Source organism: Protopterus annectens, chromosome 5.part0, assembly GCF_019279795.1.
Source record: "Protopterus annectens isolate FY-2018-M chromosome 5.part0, PAN1.0, whole genome shotgun sequence".
Lineage (NCBI taxonomy): Eukaryota > Metazoa > Chordata > Ceratodontiformes > Protopteridae > Protopterus > Protopterus annectens.
The window spans coordinates 49,454,817-49,474,398 of NC_056735.1; positions in this window are offsets into that span (position 1 = coordinate 49,454,817).

Here is a 19,582-nt window from a genome sequence, read left to right on the forward strand (position 1 = left end):
GTTTAACAAAATTGTTATGAAATTTGTATGGAAGTTGTTGTGTCTTTCGGCTTTTCCAGGTTAGGGGTCGCCACAGCGGAACTCCGGTCCACTAATGATTGGCAGTAGATTTTTACCTGCCAAGTTGCCGGCCCTGATGCACAACCTTCAATGAAGGTACACCCATTCACGCATGTCTCCACACAGAAGACGCTCTAGCTGAGAATCGAACAGGACAACGTCTTACTGTGAGGCGACAATGCTACCACAGCACCACCACTGCAGTTTGAAAATAAATGGGATAATTAGCTTTTTTTCTGTTTCTCAGTGTCACTGACCTCTGAATCTTCTTCTGCCAGCTTCTGTAGTGTTCTTCCCTCTCAGTTCCTGTGGCCATGGGATGGTTTCTCTTCCAGGAGAGTCTATAAACAATAAACATAAGGAGTGGCCATTTTCCACAAGTGCATGTTCTAAAGGCTGCATTCACTTAGAATGGGATCAGGCCAGGTGAGGAGACATCATAGTGTGTCTCATTAAGCCTTACCTCCGTGTGAATTCAAAGCTGATATCATCACGTGGGTATGCAATGATGCTGGGGGGGGGGGCAAAGCCCCACCTGTGTGGTGATGTTTCCCTCTGTGGCTACTCACCTACCTAGAGCAGCAACGCAGCTCACATTTCAGCCCCAGTATCACCACTGGGACTCACAAATCAACTACAATGTGCAACCCCTCCCCCTTCCGAAGCCAGCGAATGCCTTGTCTCTCCTCTAACAATGGCTAGTTCCAGTAGGCGCATGATCTGCTTGTCACACGCTAGTGAACTGGGTTGTAGTCAGGCATTTGTCCCTCTACATCATGAAGATGGCTTACTGGGATACCTTTCTTATAAAGATGCTTCGATTTTTCTTTTAATCTGAAAGACAAATGTGCAGCTGTAACTAGTAAAATAATTAAAATCATTCTAGTGTTATTTTATAGCCACAGCATACACAGATGATAAAAGTCACTGTTTTACATAAATCTATATTATTTTTAAGCCTGCAGACACTGCATTATATATTTATTTATTTTTTGTTGATATAGTTTATATTGGGTAGCGCAGCAGTGCAGCTGCAATCATGGCTAACAAGGTGTGATTATCTAGTTTGGTTCTTGATTGGAATTCCTTCTGCATGGAGTCTACATGTCCTCTCTGTGAATTCTCACAGGGTGCTCTGGTTTCTTACCTCATCCCAAGGACATGCTTTAGGGAAATTGTCATTCTTTCATCGGCTCATACATTCATATTATGCTGTTGATCAGATAGACATTTGCAGCCTAGCCGCAAGATCCCACTTCATACCCTTTAGAATTAATAGAAGAACTAATACATGAAGTTATATACAAAAGGACTAATGGTTTATATCAACCATTACTAAAGAAATATATAGATGTAGCTACCAATTTTAGGGAGCAAGAGACTAGTATAAATCAAACAGATTCTCCACAACAACTAGAGCTGCCCGAGTTTAATTTGGCATGTATTTTGACTTTTTCTTTAGAATTCAATAAGATCAAAGAAATAATAGTAAAAAATTGGAGTCTATTGAAAGATAATAACATCCTGGTTTCAAAAGTAGGAATGTCGCCCAAAATAGTTTGGGGAAAAGAATTGAGTTTTAAAAATTTATTACAGAAACAAATAAACCCAAAAATAAGGAATTTGGGTATGATGCTGCGTGGTAATTGTCCATACTGCTATGCAGTAGAATTGGGAATTACGACTGACATAAATGGTTATAGATTAAACTGTAAGAACAGATTTAATTTTAACTCTAAAGGAGTGGTGTATGTGGCTAAATGCCAAGCCTGTCCCTCGTTCTATATAGGTAAGACAGATTGGAGACTGAGGGACAGGGTGTACGAACACCTTAGAAGCCTAACCCAACATAAGGAAGAAAATGCTCTAGCGAGGCATGTATCAGCATACCCTGATCACAAGTTTAAATTCACAGTGATAGATCAGGTTAACCAAGATATGAGGGGCGGTCCATTTAATTTATTGTTAGAAAAAATGGAACTAATGTGGCAAATTAGGCTGAATGCCTATATGGATCCAGGCTTAAATGAAAAATATTCGATTATGTGCTTATTGAAACTTAAAAGTTTGGACAGATGAAGTATATTAATTAATATGGTATTTAAAATCAGTATGTAAATATGAGTAAATTACATTTTAGTTTGTATGAAACGATAGAGATAGTCGAATAGGTGATTTATTCAGTTTTATTTTCCATCCATTTAATTTTACGCAGCTAATATGGTTGCAAGGCATTGATATATAGGAACATTAATAACTGGTTGCTGCTATGATAGTATGAGTGTTTTTAAGATGTAAATTTTTGATTTTAACAGTTTAAACATTTTTAAGTATTTATGGCTTTAAAAATCGTTCATTGTTTAACCATGTGACCTAGGGAAGGTTATTTAAATGTGGTTTGAATATTTTTAAACGTTTTTTGTCTTTCTGAAGAAGTCCAACGATACTGTTGGACAAAAAGCGCTTTATTCTAATAAATTTGCTTCATGCTTAAGAGACTTGGCAGTTCAGCAGTTTTTTTTTTGAATAGTTTACTATAGCTATGGCATTTGTATATGTGGTGTCCATGGCCACCAATTCTGAGCAGATCTGGGTGCTTCCTTTGAGGTTGTGGACATATGTGAAGAAGGCTTTATGATTGTCTCTAATAGATGTGGCCAATTTGGACTCTAAGTTTGCTTTGGTGGATTTCAGTAGTGCTCTTATTTGCTTGTTCAGGCTAAGGACACATTGCTTCCAACTGGGCACCTGCACCTTCTCAGTCTTGGACAGCAATTCTTTCCTTTTGTTATAGAGTTTTTTTATTGCAGATGTCCACCAGAGAGGTTTACTCTTCCTTGCGGAAGATGATTTAGACCATTCGGATATTCCTGATTCCATGCGTCTATATAAATTCTTGTATAGTGCTTTGGTGTTGTTTTGGATATTTGGTGCCAGTTCCTACAGGGGTTAGGGGGCTGTGAAGCTGTTTATACCATCCCTCAGAAGGCCATACTCAGCTTCAGTTTGCTGCTAACAACTCCTTTTAAACCTGAGTGGCATTCAGATATTTAACAGCCATGGTATTTACCTCTACACTTAAAATCTCAACCCGGTTACATTTTACAATATCAGTATTGCCCTATAAAATATCAAGACATTTTCAGTGATATAGCCCTAAAGTGATTGTCTCTTCCAGTTTGTGTACTTGGCTATTAGTGTGCCAGGCTGCCTAGTTGTATCTTTTGTCTCCTTTTAAGTATGTGTACAACATTTTAGGATGGTGCAGTGCACCTAATATCCAGGATATACCTTTAATGAACTGGTATTGGATCTAAAGTAAAAATCCTACATGCTATACCAAGAAAAACTATTTAGTTATAATGTGGTGGGTTGAGGTTCATGATTTAATCCTGCTATAGTGATGTGATCAAATTCAGCATGATGCATTTCAATTTTGAGGATTGAATGAGTTTATTTATGCATGCATTTCTTGATCAGGACATTGAATTGATCCCAGTGGACCATTTTCAGGCTAATTGTGGGGCTTATGGCTAGATATAGAATGGATACAAGGTAATATAAGAAGCTGGTTATAAAATAATTTACATTACAATAACCAGAATTAAAAGTCAAAAATCATCTTAAGGCAGAAAATTTACAAGTTAGAAAAAACCCTTAAGAAATTTAGGGGTTTGCAACTGAACAATGTTTTTTTTGAGGACTGTATAAGGGTGATCAGAATGGGACCAATGCACTATATAGACATAGTGCTATATGTAAAGATTTAAAAAAAATTGTTTTTGTGTGTTGGAAAACGTTATAAGGCAGGAAAGAGGTGGAAATTGGTTGAACATTGTTGAATATAGGGAAATGTTTTCGCAGGTGTTGCTTAATGCAAGTAACCCGCCGGGTCTTAATGACAGAATTTCAATTAGTAGCCTTCTGAATTTAAGGGCGGAAGAAATTTAAATGTAAAGAAAAGTAAAAATAAATACAAAGTTCTTAATAGGAGGAATATATATAAAAAGTATTAAGTAGATAGGTTGTTGCAGGTAGGTAATAAGTAAAAAAAATGTATAGTTATGATTTAGATGTACTTATTACAAATATTTGTGGAGTTTTACCATAAGAGGTATGTTTAGGAATTTTTAGTGGGGATTGTGTAGTAGGCATGAAATGACAAAAGGATAAAATAATTTAGTATGTTTCATGAACAAAAATTGTATAGGGGTAGTTTCAATTGTTAGGCTTGTTTTTAGATAAATATAATGTATGTTTTTTAAGGAAAGATATCACATGACTAGTATACGATATTTAAATGGAAGGAAATTATGTGTATGTTTGTATCTGATGAAGTTCCGTTTTTATGGTGGAATAAAGGAATGAAAGCACTTATACAGCCTTTCTTGAAGCTGGTGGTGTCGCCTTATTTTCGTTGGAAAGCCTTGCACTTTGCTTGTTTATATATAATACTTTACATTAAGAAAATGGCAATACAAGGAAAGATACAAATGCATTTGTAGGGTTAATTAGTACAAGGTTGGCAATACATTGCTAAACATCTTACATTTGGAGTGCGTAGACTATTAAAAGCATTATACAGCATCAAATTTAGCATCTGCTTGCTGTGAAATTCGTGCATATAAAAGAGTTATGGGCTCACTGTGAAACTGAGTATACACTTGTCATTGCCTGAAGGTTTTGTAATAAAACTTCAAAGGGGACTTGCATTGTGCCTTTAATACATGATGCCAAATGTTCAGGGGATCATAGCTCTTTACTGTCACAGAGCATTGTAGATAGTTTCCAACAGAGTATATATGACTTCTTATTTTGGCTATGTACTGCCAGGTCAGACGACATGTTTACTGAGTTGCTATTGTGTCAGCAGTAAACATTATATTTCTCCAGGTAAATGGGTTTTTAGTTGTATCAAGCCATGCCTTATACTTCACAGCCTCAAGCAGCTAAAACTGTAGGTCACATTTGGCAGTGGTCTACATTAAACTGTTTAATTGTAGAATTGCAGTCTTGGGTGCTTGTACATACCCTGTTTTCCAATGATGATTATCTGGGAGATTTATAACAGTAGTTGAAGGTGTTGAAATATTGCTCCTTAGGCACAGATAAGTCAAATTCTATCAAAGTACATTTTCACTGATGGCTGTATGACATTTTCTAAGGATACAAAATATCAGACTAGGCATACAATATATTTGTAACACAATTTCCACTTCCACCTCCTCAAGTTTCTCAGACCACAACAGGATACCAAATGCTGTTCTTATTACTTAGAAATAAGAAGAAACCACATACTAAAAAACAAGAATAATTTATTCTAACACCTCGGTGTTACCACCTTCATGGAATAAAAAAATTACAAAAAAAATTCTTTATATACTTTATTCCTAATTACATCTCATCAATCAATTAAACAATCAACTTTTAAAGCAAACATTTCCAATTCAATTCATTATTTAAACCTTTGGGAATTAATGTATTATATTTTTAAATATAAATACTTTATACAATAATTTTTGTTTTAATATTTCATCTGTAACATCTATGCATTCAATTTGTTCCAAAATAGTACATTGTAATAAATCAGTATTACTTTCATGAAACATTTTAAAGTGTATAGCAATCACTTTATCTTCCCTACAGTTTTTTATATCTCTTAAATGTTCCATGAACCTTATACGAAACTCTCTCTTTGTTTCACCTATATAATACAGGTGACAAGGATATTGCAGGGCATATATTACCCCCTTGCTTTTACAAAAGAAAGTGCCCATAGGTTCAAATCTTATGTGATTCATGCTGTGAAAAGTAATTACAATGTGGGTTCCTTCAACAGATGGAGCTCTTATTAGCTCTATGGTTGGCATGGTAAACATACCATGCACAACCATATCTCTCAAGTTTTTTTCCCCTAGTGTAAGAGAAAGAGGGCTTCGGTGGAAAAATACTAGCCAAAAAATGTGTCCTGTATTAGATACTTCCAATAATGTTCTATTGATTCTTTTACTTCCCTACTTTTGATGTTATAACCTGATACTAAGCATATAGGATCCACAATATTTTTCTTCTCCCTTTCACTAGCCCTAGTCACGAAAGTCGATATGTTAATCCCTCTTCTATTATCTGCCCCTTCTACTTCCTTCCAAACCCTACTTTGGGCTTCTTGTATATCACAAATAGTGTAATCTCTTGCTATAAACATTTCTATAGTTTCATTCATCTCTTGGTGCCAAAGCTTTATCACTACATAATTTAGAAATACATAACAATTCACCATAAGGTAAAGCTTTTAAAACGTGGGGTGGATGGCAGCTTGTAGCCTGAAAGTACTGGCTGCCATCTACTAATTTTCTCTGAATATTTGTTACAATCTTTCCATTATTATTCCATTCTAACTCAGTATCTTAATATATGACTATTACCCTTCTGTAACCATCAAAGGCTAAACCAAATGGGTTTAAGTGCAACTCTTTTATGAAGTCCTCTATTTCTTCCCAACACTTCTCACATATAAATATTAAATCAGCTATGGAACGAAAGTACAAATTAACATATTTTTTCATAAAATTCAACTTAAAAAAGAAATTTCAAAAAAAGCCATAAAAAGATTTGCGTACATGGGGGCAAAAGCTGTACCTTGTTTTTGCCTATAAAGCACATTATTAAAGTAAAAATAATAATTTTTTAAACAAAAATCAACCAAATCTGAAATGAAATAAGAGAAAGGACTATCACTTATAAAATATTTAACAGCTTTTATTCCATCTTTAACATCCAGGACCAGCCAATATTTCTCTTTATTCCAAATTATAGGGGAAATTTTGCCCAAGAAGTCAAAATTGTCCTGTATGTATGCTGGTGATTTTTGTGCATAAGGCATCAAGATTTTATGTAACAGTAAGCCGATGTTATGCAAAAAGTATTTACATGCAGATATTATAGGCCTACCAGGGGAATTTTCTAAACTTTTGTGAACTTTCGGCAATCAGAAAAAAACAGCCTTGTCACTATTTCTATTAAACAACTTATCTCTCACATTTTTTTTTCTGTAAAATAACCCAACCTTACACTTTTATCTAACATTTTTTCATAGTTAAGCATTGCTTGTTCATATTCCTTTCTATCACATTTTATATACACTTTGTTGTTTTCCAAATGTTCCATACACATCCTGTAGTACTGCAACACATTCATAATTACTATTTTAGGTTCCCCTTCAGAAGACTGAAACATCATAAGCTCGAAATTCATAAGCCTGAAACCAAAAGCCTGAAAATTCAAAAGCCTGAAAATTCAAAAGCCTGAAAATTCAAAAGCCTGAAAATTCAAAAGCCTGAAAATTCAAAAGACTGAAAATTCAAAAGACTGAAAAATTCAAAAGACTGAAAAATTCAAAAGACTGAAAATTCAAAAGACTGAAAATTCAAAAGACTGAAAATTCAAAAGACTGAAAACACACAGAATAAAAATAATGCTAATATGCCAGTACAAAGACACACACAAAACAAAGCATAGCAGTTGTCACCAAGTATGAGGGGGTGTGGGGGTGCAGGGGGGCTTGCACTCTGCTTATACTTAGTGGAAAGTAATAGGTTCATAGGTTAGTAATAAGCTAACTGCCCTTGCAAGCCATTTTAAGCCTAGCCAATTATCCCTTGTGAGACTCAAACCCTGCACCTTGTGTTTGTAAGGCAAACACCTTAACCATTAGGTTTATGTTGTTTAAAGTCAGTATATGTATTTTGTGTGTTTTCAGGAGTTTGAGTTTTCAGGCTTTTGGTTTCAGGCTTATGAATTTCGAGCTTATGATGTTTGAGTCTTCTGACGGGGAGCCACTATTTCATTGTCCTTATCCGAGGGCTTTATTACTAAATCTTTCCTATTACATAATGCTTTTAATGCTTGCCATTCTTTCAGAGTCAGATTATAATTTATATAATTTCTTGTTACTTTTTTACAAATATTATTACTATCAAAACTTATCATGGAATTAAAATGGGATATATGTGTATTATCAAAGGGAGAATATATTTACTTACTGTTGGAATAGTGGCTACATCTATTTTACAATAAGCATCCAAAGTTTCCACATCGGTACTGCTATCATTATTTAAAAATCCCCCCTTAACTTCACAGCATGAAAAAAAACTTGTATCTGAAACACTGCTAGATAATAATACATCTCTATCACATAAAATAGACTTACTTAAATGCATAGAAAAATGATATCTCAAATACAGTTTACATATAAACCTAAACATTTCCTGTTTCAATACATGGCTTCTTGGTATTACCCACAAACTTTAAATCAAGATTTAATACAGGTATTTGCTCTTCTAACAAACTACATTGAGAAAAATTCAATACTAAATTCAATTCAGCACATACCTTACTGTCTGAATCTCTTGTTGTGATATTGTCCTGTGCCTTGTACTTGTTTATAATCTGCCCTTTCTCCCCCATCTGAAGTGTAGCCATTATACCCTCCATTCCGATTCCGTTTCTGATCCTGCCGTTGTTGACACTGTTGCTGTTGCTGCTCTCCCTGGCCATGAAAAGTCCAGCGATACTCTTCTGGGCTCTGTGGTTGAGGCAAATCCAGGAATTCTTCATTATCGTCCATGCTGTAATGACTGGTTCCCTCAGAAGACACGAAAGAAGCAGAAGCTGACTTTTTAAAACTTACGCTCTGACGTCATTGCTTTCCTGGCTTCCTATTGGTCTGGAGTGTAAAGGCGCATCCTACTTCATAATCGTTGATATCTCTGATCAGCTTAGTTTTCTTGTATTCAATTATATCTGCTTCCAACGAAAAAAGTTTTTTATTAATCCTTTCCACCAAAGTATTGCTATTCTGTGCCCCCAGAGAACTACTTAAAGTTTGAGAAAGTGAAAACAGTTCTTGTTTTAAACTTCTATGCTTCACTTGGTCCCTCTCTAATAATATGTGCAACCCTTTTATTACACACTTATGAGAGGCTTTTAACCAACATTCTTTAAACTGTTGTTCTACTGGGCATTCTAAATTAAATGGTGTACTGGGATTTTTAATGAACCGGAGACCCCTAAGGGTGATGTCCAGATCTATATATCATTGTAGACCCAGTATATTTAAATATGTTTTTGTCTTTTTTTCAAGCAGTTTCTCAAATTTCTCACAGATTTCCCTTTTATCAGAGGGCATCGCATTTAACATATGCCCCACTGAAACAAAGGGATCATTCACCCTCTTAGCTCTCTCATTCACCACCAACTCACAAAGTGGAACAATACCTTGACTTACTAGGCGACCTTCCAAATCTTGCCCAGTTACATGTGTGGAGTTATTTAAATAATGCCCCATAGTCCTTTTGTGAGCACATTTGAGAGCCCAGTCTTCCAGCTGCACCCAAGGTAGACAAGACATCTGCACGGAAAGGACAGGGAACATCCACATTTGGATCTGAAGACATGTTGAATCACTTGTAACAACACTTCCACCTCCTCAAGTTTCTCAGACCACAACAGGATACCAAATGCTGTTCTTATTACTTAGAAAGAAGAGACCACATACTAAAAAACAAGAATAATTTATTCTAGCACCTCGGTGTTACCACCTTCATGGGATAAAAAAATTACAAAAGGGTGGGAAGTAGGCATAATGGTTAAAGTATTTACCTTACACACACAAGATGCAGGGTTTGAATCTCACATGGGGTGTTTGGCTAGGCTTAAAATGGCTCACAACGGCAGTTAGCCTAGTACTAATCTATGAACCTATTATATACTTCATTCCTAATTACATCTTAGCAATCAATTAAAAAATCAACTTTTAAAGCAAACATTTCCAATTCAATTCATTATTTAAACCTTTGGGAATTAATGTATTATATTTTAAAATATAAATACTTTCTTTATACAATAATTTTTGTTTTAATATTTCATCTGTAACATCTATGCATTCAGTTTGTTCCAAAACAGTACATTGCAATAAATCAGTATTACTTTCATGAAACATTTTAAAGTGTGTAGCAATCACTTTATCTTCCCTACAGTTTTTTATATCTCTTAAATGTTCCATGAACCTTATACGAAACTCTCTCTTTGTTTCACCTATATAATACAGGTGACAAGGATATTGCAGGGCATATATTACCCCCTTGCTTTTACAAAAGAAAGTGCCCGTAGGTTCAAATCTTATGTGATTCATGCTGTGAAAAGTAGTTACAATGTGGGTGCATATATTGCACCTACCACATTTTAAAATTCTTTTAACAGATGGAGCTCTTATTAGCTCTGTGGTTGGCATGGTAAACATACCATGCACAACCATATCTCTCAAGTTTTTTCCCCTAGTGTAAGAGAAAGAGGGCTTCTGTGGAAAAATACTAGCCAAAAATGTGTCCTGTATTAGATACTTCCAATAATGTTCTACTGATTCTTTTACTTCCCTACTTTTGATGTTATAACCTGATACTAAGCATATAGGATCCACTATATTTTATATATATAAAATGTTGCAGGTGCTCTCAAAGGGTTTGAAATAGACTCCTAAGTATGCAGTAATTTTGCAATGTGGCAAGATGAATTGCACTCAGTTTCTATTGGGGGGTATCTTCTTCCCACCCTGGGGTGTGTAGCACTGGTCGAGAATGTGTCTTTACTGAGTTTCACACTCTGTCATAACTCACCAGAAAAATCAACGTTTAGAGGTAAAATGTTTGATGTTATCAAATTTAGCATCTGCTTGCTGTGAAATTCGTGCATATAAAAGAGTTATAGGGTCACTGTGAAACTGAGTACACAGTTGTCATTGCCTGAAGGTTTTGTAATAAAACTTCAAAGGGGACTTGCATTGTGCCTTTAATACACAATGTCAAATGTGCATGGGACATAGCGCTTTACTGTCACAGAGCGTTGTAGATAGTTTCCAACAGAGTATATATGACTTCTTATTTTGGCTATGTCCTGCCAGGTCAGACGACATGTTTACTGAGTTGCTATTGTGTCAGCAGTAAACATTATATTTCTCCAGGTAAATGGGTTTTTAGTTGTATCAAGCCATGCCTTATACTTCACAGCCTCAAGCAGCTAAAACTGTAGGTCACATTTGGCAGTGGTCTACATTAAACTGTTTAATTGTAGAATTGCAGTCTTGGGTGCTTGTACATACCCTGTTTTCCAATTATGATTATCTGTGAGATTTATAACAATAGTTGAAGGTGTTGAAATATTGCTCCTTAGACACAGATAAGTCAAATTCTGTCAAAGTACATTAATTACTCTTGGTTTTCACTGATGGCTGTATGACTTTTTCTAAGGATACAAAATATCAGACTAGGCATACAATACAGTTTTTAGCAAGATCATTTCACCACTTCATAACATTGTTGAATACAATGTTTTGTAGTGTTTGAACAAGCCACCTTAAAGAACTTGAAAGCTATGATTCCTTAATAGAAAAATGTAGAGTTGGAAATGTTAAACTACTGTATGTTTGTATGTTAGGAAATATCTTCACACTCTGTTTAATTGGTTACCAATAGATGATCTCTCTGGTCTGTAAGGCAATGTTTAGTCTAGCTCTGTTTGGAAGTCTATGCTTAGTATGCACCACTTTTGACGTTAACACCATATTAGGAAATTAATTCTAAACATTAGTATCAATAGTAGAAGAAACCACGATGTTCATTACCAAACACTTTCCAAGATTGCGCAATAAGCTTTCCCTGACAATTAATAAATGTCATGCATTAACCCCCTTCAAAAATAAGCTTGACATATATATGGGAAATAGCAAAAGTTAGCATGGGATTAAGTAGCCAGATTTCTTAAGACCAATAAATGTATGTTTAATAGTCGAACCTATATAGAAATTACTGCAATTCAAAACATTTCCAAAGGAGAATATAATAATGTTTCTAATAAATTTGAATTTAGTAGAGAATGGGTGTTAGGACAGGATTTGTAGGATAATGCTTATAAGTGATGTTCAATGCTATTCAGTCATAAGAATCACAGTAAATGCAAGCATTAGTCTTCCAACCATTTATGCTTTACCAGTGCCCACCCTTAGACAGTACCTCCTTTTTCAAGGAAGGCTAAGCCATTTAAGTGAGGAGGTGACTTTTTGAATGGCCATCTAGTCACCCAGTACCTGTCTGAAGGAAGAAAATGCATCACACTGCTTGATTTACCATGGGTGCCTATTCCAGAGGTGGGGAAAACTCTGCACAATGAACCTGTCTCACCAATGTGTTTTATTTATTTGCTGATCAATATTTAGATACCTGGGTTTGGTTTTATGGGACTATTTGATTTGTGGACATGCAGGACCACTGGGTTCATAATAGCATGGGTGGTAAGGCATAGAAGTTCACTCAGAAGTCTTTTATGGAACAAAGAGAGACTGCTATCAGTCTTTTCTGGTTGTTTAGGGTTTTATGCCAGTGATGTTAGTTTAGAACTGCTAGTGTTTTTTTAGTTGTTTGATATGTCTACTGAGGTACATCCCAACGACAGCCTTGTATTCAATAATTGGCTTAATCAATGCTGAATATAAGGGGACAATAACCTCTTTAGATGTGAATTATATTCCCTTGGCAATCAGCTGTGCTAAACAGAAGGCCTGTATGACTACAGTTATTACATGATGAGCAAAGGAGAAGGTGTTATCAACCCACGTTCCAAGGTTTTTAAGAACATACTCATTATGGAGGGGAGTGTTGTTTATGTTGTATGCTTGGGGTAGGTGTTGCTTACCAAATGTGATGGTACTTCATTTTGTAGTATTTCATTTCAGCTTTTTGTAGTATTTCATTAGTACACTTAGTACACTGGGCCTTTAAAAGTGTAAGCTCTTACAGAAGAGCTTTGCTGCCACAGGGAGACCTGACAATAAATCCAAGCTGACAGTCATCTGCAGATTTGAGTGAATGCTAAACAAAAGTGGTCTCAGCATTGAACACTATGGGACACCACTGGTCACCTTCAAAATCCCTATTAAAGCACTTGCTTGGTCACCTTCAAAATCCCTATTAATGCACTTGCTATATGGGTCCAATTTGCTACCTGCCTTACTACATAGGAATCTATTTGTAATGCATGAAGTTTACTAACTATGGTAGCATGACAGATGCCTTCACCAGGTCATGCTACACTGCATGCATGAGTGCTAACAGCCTGCATTACCCATTCAAAGACATTAACCAGATTCATTACACAGGATGTACACTTGATAAAGCCAGACTGCTGTGGGTCTTGCTTGATGAGGTTTTTAATATCATAGTTTTATCAGGTCAGTTATACTGTGTTTCATGGTTTTGGAAGTAAGACTTCTTGGGCTGATGGGCCTATAATTCCTGTTGTTAGTGACAGGGCCACCCTTGTTGATGGACATCACTACTGCTTTGCACTGAACCTCAGGAAAAGACCATGGTAGCTAAATTCAGCTTAAATAGTGTAAGGAGTGGCTATGACAGGTCTTGTTAAGTACTGCCTAATAAACAGCAGGTATGTTGTCAGGTGCAAAGTATTTTTAGTCTTGCAGAGCACCTTCTTTACATGTTCTTTAGTGATAATAGAAGTGGCCACAGAGATGCAGGGATAAGTTAACTTTGGTTAGCTGTCTCTGGGATAAAAGTTGTGCTGAATTTTTTTATTGGCATACTGGCTACATCTACTTGATCAAAGTAGGTGGTGAGATTTTGAACAAGTTCAGAGCATTGTTGGTTGTTCTTACTTCATTTTTTATTGCAGCCTAAGAAGGATCTGCCCTTGGCTTCAGATGCTGATCTTAGTTGATGGGCCATTTTAGTAGAGATAATAGCATTTTTCAAGTTTTTAGTTTATTTTCTGATGCTGTCCTTGATATGAAGTTCTTTTGATTAGTTGCATACTTTAAGGATTTTTTTTCTTTTATTGAGGAATTTATTTATGTTCGTGGACCACCATGCAGTTAGCAGTCTAAAGAAAGAAACTTCCTGTTTGATCCTCTGGTGCTCAGTAGATTTATTTTTTTATTTTATTTTACATTTGTTGACCGGGCTAGTCTAGCTGGATACATGTCCATTTTCAGTAGAGGCCCGGGGAGAAAAGCTCGAAGACACATACAAAATTAATATAAAAGTCATAACAGACCAAACTAAAAAAAAAACAAAAAAAAAACCCAGCTATTGTTATATAAAAACATTAGTTATTAAAAAGTGCAAAATACAATACTCATAGTGAGCATAACATGAGCAGTAAGCAGCAAAGGGTAATGTACAAGAGAGGGTACAATATACATATATGCATACATTTTATTTGCAATAACGTGGTATATTGGTATAGATGAGATGAGATGGTATGGTATAGATGACATGAGACTGGGAAGAGCTTCCAAAGACAATTTGTACTAAGGCAAGTAAAAAGCCAAGATCACATGCTTTTTGTTTTTTTTTTTAATTAACATTCTTCGTGAAAGGTTCAGGACCTCAGATGCAGGCAGCCTAATAGAATGGAATATAGATTCAACACTTTTTAGGTAACTACAAAATCATCAGTGTAACAAGTGCAAGCATCTCTTCAAATAGATTCTAATGTTTATTAAACTCAAAAAACAATCAAAAATGAATATTTACTGCTACTATGCTAAGAAGAAAAGATGTGGTTTCTTACAAGTGATCCACATGAAACAGTACTTGTGGCAGTGTTAAACAACTTGAATTCCAGTACTGATGTATGTAATTGCCATATAATAGTACATAGTGATTTTTTTGTTTTTGTATGTTTATGTAAAACTATTCTGTAAGACCATTTGTCATAATGATTAAGATCTTTGCTATCCATGTACAGGATACAAGGTTCAGTTCAGACTTGTGTGTCAGAGTTTGCATGTTTTCCCTGTGCTCATGTGGAGTTCCTCCCAACTCCCCAAAACATGCTAAGTGTTTCCTCCTCAAACTCTCCCAAGAATGGAGTTGTGAGCAGCAGCACAGACTATAGACAACCCCTATGGAAGAGTTATGTAGACCAACCACTTTGGGCATCAACTGTGGTGCATAGTATCCTCAAGATTGGAGAACACTGACCACAGACTGTGCATCATGTCAGGGTTAGCCACTTGTTAGTGTAAAATTTGTTTGTAGGCAATTTGGTTGTATTGACTAATATCACCAAAAATGGACATGGGTTTTTGTCAGTGATAAGTGGGTTGAGGAATTGGCCTACACTGACCTATACCAGCAACCCTTGCTAATGGTGGGAGAGGTGTATGCACCCCTGTTGGATAAGTGTGTGCCCACCCTAAAGCCTGGCATTCCTGGGTCAATGTAACTGGCCAGTGTCCAGTTGGCCATCTTGGGTTATCTGGTATAGCTGTGTTGATCCAAAGCTGGATGTCAAACCAATATACCTATCAAATGCGATCTAAGAACTGCTACACTCAGTGTAGGTTCACTGACAGGATGCAGCTTAAAAGTGGATGATATGATGGTAAGAAGGCTGGACATCATATATATCCAGAAGATGAAACAGAAGGGCAGTGCAGCAAAGCCATTAGGGTTGGTATCCAGAGTCTAGTACTCTAGAAGAGAACAGACTAGGAATGGTCTGGGAATTGTAGGGAGTGAGTGGCTTTAGAAGACAGTGAGAGATGTCATTAGAATTAGTGACATACTCATTGCAGCCAAGCTCCAGTGCAAGGCTATGGCAAAAAGACTACATTCAGACAGCAGTTGAAGGACACACTAGATAAAGCAGGACAACAGAAATTGGTGTTGATAATGGGTGACCTGAATGCACATAATGGGACAAAACAGGATACGAGGACTGCTTGGGGCCAAATGGGTGGGGCAACAGGAATAAAGGAGGAAAAGCCATTCTAGAGTTCTGTCTGGGAAACGGCTTTATGATGACCAACACTTGGTTTAGCAAGAGAGACAGTCACAAGATCATGTACAAGAGTGGCCAGCGTACAACTCTCATAGACCTCCTGCTAGTAAGGAAAAGACACTGGGGTAGAATCAGTGATTCATTAGGAATGACTTCGCAAACAGTCTGTCCACACGATAAACCACTGGTCACCACAATCAGCTCCAAGTAGCAGTCAGAGAAGGTTCTAAGGTCAATAAAGACTAGGCTGAAGACTTGCAAGTTGACTGGAGTGAAAGAACAGTTCAAGAAATTAACCAGACCTCTAGCACCTGAGGGTGAAGAGGAAATAGGTGGAGTTGAAGAAAAATGGCAGTTCCTCATAACAGCATGTGTGAGGACTATGAAACAAATATGTGGTGAAGCCAGGTATGGAAGTAAGATACATAAGGAAAACTGGTGGTAGAATGCAGAAGTCCATTAAGTCATTAAAAGAAAGACTGAGTGCTGGAAAAAGTGGAAGATAGAAAAGACAGACCAGGCTAAGCAGGAATACTGGTCAGTTAATAAAGAGACTAAGAGAGGAGTTGCAGTAGCAAAAACAAGGCATCAGAGGCACTCTACCAACTTCTGGAAAGTGACTCAGTAAATGTCACAAGGAAACTATGAGATTGCAAGGCAAAGACAGAAATATAAAGAAGATAATCTTCCTTTATAAGTTTCACAGCCCCCACGCTAAAGGATAACAGTGTGCAAGATGCAGGAACCTTTACAAATGCACTCTATGAGCAGCTACAAGGATGCATGGATTGTGCCATCCCTAGCAAAACCAAGACTCACTCCCCTAAGAGAAGGAAACCAGTCTGGTGGACCCCTACCATAAACAGGCTATACAATTGAAGGAGGAAACTAGTTCAGAAAAAAAGCAAATCCCAAGAAGGAAAGACATCCCTCATCAGTATCAGTAAGAAACTAAGGTCCCTCAGAAAACCATCCAAGGCTAACTTCGAAAGAAAAATAGCCAAGGATTTGAAAGATAACCACAATGCCTTCTTTAGCTATGTCAAGAATCTAAGTGGCAACTTGCAGATATGCTCTGAGCTAGTGCAAAATAAAACAAAATATACTGAACCTACTGATATTGCCAACATCCTGGCAGATAGATTAAGTGCAAACTTCACCCTGCTCTCACCCCTAAAAGGGCCCACAACAATACCAGAAAAGTGTAGTGTCCCGGAACTCACAGATGCACAGGTGAAAACAGCCCTTTCAAAAGCCAAAAGCACTGCTTCAGTGGGGCCAGATGGTGTCCCAGGCTGCGTCTTGCACGAACTACAGAATGAACTATTCCCCCCCCACCTAAACACACTGTTCAACCTCAGCCTCTCCACAGGCTGCGTGCCCATAGAATGGCGCACAGCAATGGTTATTCCGCTCCACAAAGGATGGGCCACATCTGCCCCTGGTAACTATCTCCCCATAAGCCTGACTAGCCTGGTCTGCAAGGCTATGGAGCACATCATCATGGAACTCATTAACAAAGACATTGGGAACCTCCAAACACTTGACCCAACCCATTTCAGCTTTGTTAAGGGCAGATCATGCCTACTAAACCTGGTTGACTTCTTCAAGACAGTCACCAAGGCCATAGATGAGGGGAAAGTGGTTCAGACAGGCCTACTTTGACCTTGCCAAGGCTTTTGACACCATTCCCCACTTGGGAATTATAGAAAAACTCACCAGCCTGAACATAAACCCCTATGTCATGAGATGGGTTGCCAACTGGCTTACAGACAGAACTCACACGGGAAGTACAGCGGGCTCCAGGTACGACTCTAAACCAGTCACAAGTGGTGTCCCACAAGGCTCTGTCCTGAGACCCCTACTGTTCGGCATATACTTCTCAGAAGTACAGGCAAACACAGGAGGACTATAGCTAACCAAGTTTGCCGATGACTGCAAACTGGGAGCCATAACTGACTCTTCGGCTGACACGGATATTCTCCAAAAGGGCCTTACTGAGACAGACACCAGGTGTTATAGTCTCAAGCTAAATGCCAAAAAATGCATAGTCATCCCATTTGGGAAAAACAAAACACCCATGAATTACCACATAGGTAGCAGCCCCCTTAATACAGCAGAGGTAATAAGAGATCTGGGGACCCAGGTAGATAGTAATCTCTCCTTTGACAATCATATTGCCAAAGTAGTTAGGAAATCCTTCTATGTAGCCCATCTAATTACTAAAGGGTTTGCATCTAGAAATAAAGAGGTTATAGTGCCCCTGTACTCGTCACTCATCAGACCCATCATAGAGTACAATGCCCCATTTGGGATGTACCTCACAAGACACTTCCAACAACTGGAAGGACCACAAAAGTACCTCACCAAGAGGATTACTGGCCTCAAACATATGTCCTATGCAGCCCGACTGGAAAAACTCCGGCTGTACTCAGTGGCATATCGCTTACTCAGAGGTGATCTCTGCCTGACTTACAAAGTCATGTCCAACTCAGAATTGATGAACATGCTCCACCTAAAGAAATCCAAGTCACTGCGAGCCACTCACTCTAGTGAGCTAAACCTCGCCACAACAATAAATAGAACATGCTGGAGGGATAGATTCCTGTCATAGAGATTCCCCATGCTTTGAAACAAAATTCCTAACTACATTAGGCAGAGACCCTCACTAACACTCTTCAAGAGAAACCTTGACGAGTGGATGGGTAACAGAAAATACACCCCTGGGATCACTTCATTGGCTCTTCTTGACAGAGGCTCAGTTAATTAATCAATGGGATGGCGAAAGCTGACACACTCTGGCTAGGCTTATAAATGCCCTCGGACAGATAGCCTAGTACCTGCCTATGAACCTATAAGCAGCAACCTGCTCACCAGTCCACAGAACATGGAATGCAGATGGAAGGAATACTTCTAGAAGCTTCTGAATGAAGAAAACCCCACAAAAGCTGTACCACCTCAGACACAGCCTATGATGAAAGAAGAGGAGAAGCCCACCACAGAAGAAGAAGAAAGAACAGAGAAATGAAGTCAGGGAGAACAGTAGACTCAGATGAGGCCACAGCAGATATCATCAAGGTGTTGAGGGAGTTAGGGAAGAAATGCAGTATGGACAGAGAGGTATCCCAAATGACTGGAGAATAAGCATACTAGTGCCAGTGTTCAAGAAAAAAGGTAACATCCACAACTGTGGGCAGTACAGAGATATCAAACTCCTGCCTCACTACATGAAGGTTCAGGAGAGGGTGACTGATAAGTGAATATGCAGAGTAGTAGAAAGCATGATGGGAGATGAACAGTTCTGATTCAGTTCAAGATGTAGCACAAACAACTCAATGTTTGCAGTGAGACCGATAGTTGAGAAGAAGCTAAAGATGAGATGAGTCCATCTGGGAATTCCCAGACTTGGGGAACTCATATAACAGGTTCCCAAGAAAGATAATTTGGGCAATCCTGCTGTGGTTCAAAGTCCTGGAAACAATATTAGAATTAGTGTAAGAAATGTACACGGATGTAAAGACTTAAGCATGAAGAGCATTTGGTCTCACAGAGGGGTTCCCAATGGGAGTGGATGTGCATGAGGCTTCAGCTGAGCCCACTACTGTTCATACTAGTGATAGATTACAACAGCAAACAGGTCAGCGAGGAACGATTAGCAAAGTTGCTG